The sequence below is a fragment of the Brassica rapa genome, unplaced genomic scaffold (assembly GCF_000309985.2).
Source record: "Brassica rapa cultivar Chiifu-401-42 unplaced genomic scaffold, CAAS_Brap_v3.01 Scaffold0619, whole genome shotgun sequence".
NCBI lineage: Eukaryota > Viridiplantae > Streptophyta > Magnoliopsida > Brassicales > Brassicaceae > Brassica > Brassica rapa.
In genome coordinates, this window is record NW_022610559.1 from 126,039 (window position 1) to 132,500 (window position 6,462).

The following is a 6,462-nucleotide window of genomic DNA, read 5'->3' on the forward strand; positions in this document are numbered from 1 at the left end:
AGGAATAGGTATTCCTATTGGCCTTAGTGACTTATAAAAGCCACGGCCTCATATGGCTAAAGCCATACTCACCATGAACCGGATCGTGCCCTTATGGCTTTGATCCTGGATTATGCCCTTCCGGCTTAGATCCTCGTTTCTCATTGGGGGATCCCTTTGTTTAGGACGTATGTCTTTTGTCTCAGACAGAATGAGACTGAATGAGAATGAATTCATAATCCCTGGACGTCCTCCCCTTTATATATAGAACCAAAGTTCATGTGCGAAGAGTCACATCCCTTCGAAGCATCCTTTTGGGACAGATCTTGGCCATCGATTACAATCAATGGTCCAGATCGTACCTGTTCAGAAATAGAAGGTTTCAGACCTTATAGGCACGTCCAACCCAAGACAAGACCTGGTACCCAAGCCCACGGCCTGCCCACAAGAGCCCAACGACTCATGGACTACATGGCCGGACCTCATGGTCCGCCACTGACCCGGACCAGGACCATCGGCCCAAAACTCGAACAGTCCGTCGAGCTGAGATGAGCTGACTCCCAGCTGCCTCAGCTGAGTGAGATAGTAGTCCAGCTAGTTGAGCTGATTTAACTTGGAACGAGCTAGGCTGAGCTTGACCGAGCTACGTCTAGCTGATCGAGCTTCTCGTAAGCATCGCCCAGCTTCTGTACAGCTTATCCTAGCTGACTTCTTTCTCTTATAAGGTTAAGTCTCAGCATCCTCACGTCCTTAACCTTCTATCTTGGCCATGGAACGCTAGCCTTAAGGTCTTAAGACCGGCTGGTACGTTTCCCTCGAACCATGGTCGTCCCGACAATCCTATCCATGATTGGGGGCGTGATAAGTCTCCACCACTTGAAATGGATTCGTCCTCGAACCCGGTGATGATTATACCTTGTCTTAAGACAAAATATTCCAGCCGAACTTATTCTAGTCTTGATCAGGGAATAGAACAAGCCTGATTCAGAACAACAAAAACCACTTCGATGATCAAATTCCTTTGACCGTCGTTATACAAGTCTCCCTTACTTGATAAGGATTTAACCACAAACAATCCTATCAGGGGGTCCTTCTGGTTTTGCTTATGGCACCCTTACTGGTCTACTTCGACCACAGTCGAGGGTCCATCAAGCATTCATTCAAGTGATACTTGTAATTCCATCCAAAGACATTCCTTGTGTCACTAGACGAACTCTCCAGGTTGCGGTCCTAGTATCCAACAAGTCTATGTCATTCTTTCGAATATCATCTTCTTCAGATTTTATTCTATCTCTGATCATAGTCCACGACTAGATCATAACAAGTCCCTAGGACATGCTGCATACTCGAGCCTTAGTAGATTTGGCCAATCCCCACGCCACTCGATGTACCAGTCAAGTCCTCACGAACTCGTTCCAATCTTTAGGCTGCTCGTCCTAGAACGAGTCGTAACAGATTGTTATGGTTCTTTTGTCCTTTATGGACAATAAGGTTCATGACCTCAGCCAGAACGTACTGGATCATCCCCATAACCAGCCACAACCTTTTCAGGCTTGGCCACTTGCGATCTTAGTCCCTCCAGACTAAAAACGCCTCAGACTTGACCTCTGTCCTTCACTGGACTTTGTCATAATTCGATCCTGGTCCATTTATGGACGTGATCGTATTCCGGTCCTGGTCCACTCAGGGACTCGACTGTTTCACCCCGACCATAGGTCCATCTCCGAATAGGTCGTGGCCTGATCCTCATCCCTTACTGGACTTGATCATTCTCTTCTCAACCTTAGGTCAATCTCCCACTTGGTTGTACTGTGACCATGGTCCTCTCTCGGACGTGGTCGACTTCAGCTCGGCCATCTCGGCAGGAGCCATCAGAAACAGACTCTAGGACAGTGGAGCTGCCCCTGGTTCCAGTTCAATCATAAATGGATCCGACCTATCAGGGGGGACACCCTGTAGCGAGCGGAACACATCTGGGAACTTAGACACCAACGGGTCCTCAGACAGATCTTTCAGATCAACAGAATTGCTGTGCTCAATAGTTGTAGTTGTGGTAAAAAAATACTTCACAACCCTGTCTATGCATCCGATTCACTTGGACTGCTGACACCCCTTCTTTCCTTAGAGCAGGACTCAGACTCAGACTTTGGTACTGGATCGGGTGAGGTCCAGTCTCCAATTGCACACGAACTTGGTGGCAATCGAGAGTGGCCCAATACTTTCCCAAAGAGATTCATGTATAGGATCATCTCATGATTCTGTAGGCGCGTGGATATTTTTCTCAATCAGATCTACAGGCAGATTTCTCCACTGGATCATCACCGGGATATTTTTCATGAGCCCTAGTGAATGCATTATTTGCCCACCGGCTGCCCTCACTAGTCTCGAATCATCCCAGAACTCAGACAGAACAGACTCTTTCCGACCAGTCCCGGACTCACAAAACTATGTGTAGCCTCTGTTTTTCGAAAAGTATGTGTGTTTCCACACCACAAATCCACTTGTGGAAAATATCTCAGTTCATGACCACACCACAAAGAACGTCCCATAACATCCCTCATGACGTCGCCAATACTTAATACTTCCACTACCATTAGGTACCTAGATGAGTAGGATTTCGGTTCGATCACATATTTGGAAAACGTCCCATACCATTCTCCAAAGCGTCTTACTATTGCAAATGCTCACACCATTCACAACAGCAATTATAATATACTACAATCCCCAACATACTAAGATACTTAACATCATGTTCTTCCAATGATTGGAATGAACACCCTGAGTTTCCTCATTCTTTCTTTGGATGGATTCAGATTGAAATTGATTCATTCCATCTGACTCGATTAATGGAAACCTACCTTGACTTATACCGAGTCCTAACTGATCCATCTGATCAGAAGTCCACTCGTGTACTGGTCATGTAGTGTCTCCCTTGAGTCAGATTTTAATATTGCATATGCTTTACTTATTATGAACGACCATCAAGGGATAACACTTTACTTCAGTAGAATGCTGCACGTTTATTTCAACCCAAGCCACTCTGTGGTCCATGTTACTTCCCTTTTTCAGGTCATCCATAAACAAGTCTTGCATTGCTTCCATCCCTTCCAACCCGTCTATTACTTCTAAATACTAGATATACCAACCTTTCTGTTTTTAGGTTCTTGCCCTTGGAAAACGTATCTTGGCTAAGCCGGTTCATCTTAGAATTCCCACATTCACAAGCATGATACCCTAGCTTTCCTCAACTCTTTCTTGGCTCACCCAAACTAAGGTTTCATAGTCATCATAGTTTGGAAATAATTTCGGTATGAAACTCATAATCTTAGAGCGTTGTCCTAAACAGGATCAAGCATGCTCTGATACCAACTTGTAATAGCCCGATCCGGCCGACAAGACCGTGGTCAAAGCCTTACATCGCTCGGTCCACTTCCTGGCCGAACCTCTTAATTTTTGCCCTTTATTTATGATATCGCCTAAAGGCAAGGGCTAACTTAAACCTTATCTAAAGTCTTCCCTAGTCATTAATAGGTTAGATCCTTTCAACAGATACGCAGCGGATTACTCTCTAGTTAACCATTGGTCTAAAACAAATCTAACACTTGTCTGGTCGAATCACCTTAGCCTTGGTCAGCTTACTCAACTACCAATTAGCTTAAAGGTCAATCCTAAACCCAAACCAAGCCATACGATTCTGAAGTTCCATTCCCCTAAACCATTCTATCTAGATCTACATAAGTAAATGCTAGATCATACATTTGCCACATCTATGGAGCTTATTAGCTCATCGGTCCTCCATTGACTCAAATTTCTCTTGCTTGACAGCTGAACCCCGATCACTCAATGATCTTACTTAAGGTTCTTATCGTGACTCCTGCATCAAACAACTCCCATAGGTACTTAGTCATTAAACCAACCATCCCCACATACATAAATAACCTTTGAGAAGTCTTTGAAAGGATAAGGGTTTGCATATGGCCTTTCTCGGCTCATGCACAATCCGAAATCCTTTTGCCTTATAGGCAATAGTACCAAGTCCATCTTCCGGACTGACAAAGCTCATTAGATCCTAAGTCAATCAACCAACCATCCTCACATGACTTGGAACTGATGAGTCTTCATCTGGCCTGACCGGCCTTGGGACTTAACCCAGACAACATATATGATTTGTTCATACCAACCGATGCATTAATTAATCAGGTTAGGACTGACACCTTGAACCATCATTCAGACGTAAGGTCGTCCATACTCAATCATGATCAGATCTTACACGGCCTTCCTTGAAACACTTAGGCTCAGTATCTATGGTCTACGACACATAGTACTAGCCACACACTTCGTCATGACTCTTAGCCAATCTCGAATCTATTAACACCAACGTTGATATCTAGAAGCATCACATCAATACTCTTACTCCAGCAACGTGACTATCCATACTAGTGTTCGGCCATCGAACCATCGTCATGAAACATGATCCGACCACTAGACTTGATAAGCCATCGTCCACTTAGCATGTACTGATATAACCGGCCTTCCATTGCCATCATGTGGGTCTATGCCCTACATGAGGCATATGGCGCCTATCTTACTCACCAACCAAAGGTTGATCGTAAGATATCCCACTTAGCCTTTGCGGCCAGAACCGTCATCCATTGACCATGGATTATGGTTCATACATCAATCATTTTGTACGGATTGCACTAGCCTTAAGGCCTTCGCTATTTCCTTAGACTCATGTATTGACCTGTAGGACAACCTATTGCCATCATGTGGGTCCACGCTCAACATAATGCATTTGGTGTCCTTATGACCATTGAACCACTCGTACCCTTTTCGGTCCCGTTCCGTTCGTACGCTTTCAGTCCCAACCCGTTTGTACCCTTTCGGTCACGAACCGTTCACATCCGATGGATCATGATACGTTCGTACCTCTTGGATCACGACACATTCGTACCTCTTGGATCACGACACGTTCGTACCTCTTGGATCACGACATGATCTTTGGCAACACGCAACCTTGGATCACGATGCACCCTTTGGTCCTCGTACCCTTTGATACTTGCAACCATTGGTATCTCGTACTTTTTGGTTACTTGCATCCTTTGGTATCTCACAACCTTTGGTAACTCATGACCCTTTGCAACAGGCAACCTTTGGCGACTAGTACCCTTTTGATCCAACCTATCCGCTATGGTTAACAATCAACGTAACCAACCATGACCCCATGGTCTATGACGTGGTAATATGGTTAACTATCACGTTCCATATATATATATCATATAGACATAATAATATAAAGAGACAGAGATAGAACCACTCACAGCCGCTATAGCCCTTACCAATTGGTCAGTCGGTCTCTCGGCTAACCACCCTTGGTCCTTGGCGCCTATTTCCGTCCAGGAATAGGTCTTCCTATTGGCCTTAGTGACTTATAAAAGCTACGGCTAGAAGCCATACTCACCATGAACCGGATAGTGCCCTTATGGTTTTGATCCCGGATTCTGCCCTTCCGGCTTGGATCCTCGTTTCTCATTGGGGGATCCCTTTGTTTAGGACGTGTGTCCTTTGTGTCAGACAGAATGAGACTGAATGAAAATGAATTCATAATCCCTGGAAGTCCTCCCCTTTATATAAAGAACCAAAGGTCATGTGCGAAGAGTCACATCCCTTCGAAGCATCTTTTTGGGACAGAAGTTGGCCATCGATTACAATCAACGGTCCAGATCGTACCTGTTCAGAAATAGAAGGTTCCAGACCTTATAGGCACGTCCAACCCAAGCCAAGACCTGGTAACGAAGCCCACAGCCTGCCCACAAGAGCCCAACGACTCATGGACTACATGGCCGGACCTCATGGCCCGCCATTGACCCGGACCCGGACCATCGGCCTAAAACTCGAACAGTCCGTCGAGCTGAGATGAGCTGACTCCCAGCTGCCTCAGCTGAGTGAGCTAGTAGTCCAGCTAGTTGAGCTGATTTAACTTGGAACGAGCTAGGCTGAGCATGATTGAGCTACGTCTAGCTGATCGAGCTTCTTGTAAGCATCACCCAGGTTCTGTACAGCTTATCCTAGCTGGCTTCTTTTTCTTATAAGGTTAAGTCTCAGCATCCTGCCGTCCTTAACCTTCTATCTTGGCCATGGAACGCTAGCCTTTAAGGTCTTAAGACCTGCTGGTACGTTTCCCTCGAACCATGGCCATCCCGACAATCCTATCCAGGATTAGGGGCGTGACAGGTGGTTTGCCGTCTGCGACGTTGCGAGAAGTCCACTAAACCTTATCATTTAGAAGAAGAAGAAGTGGTAACAAGGTTTCCATAGGTGAACCTGCAGAAGGATCATTGTCGTACCCTGGAAACAGAATGACCTGAGAACGATGAAACATCACTCTCGGTAGGCCGGTTTCTTACTGTGCCTGCCGATTCCGTGGTTATGCGTTCATCCATGCCCAAGACTTCAGCTTTTGTTGGATCGTACGCATAGCTT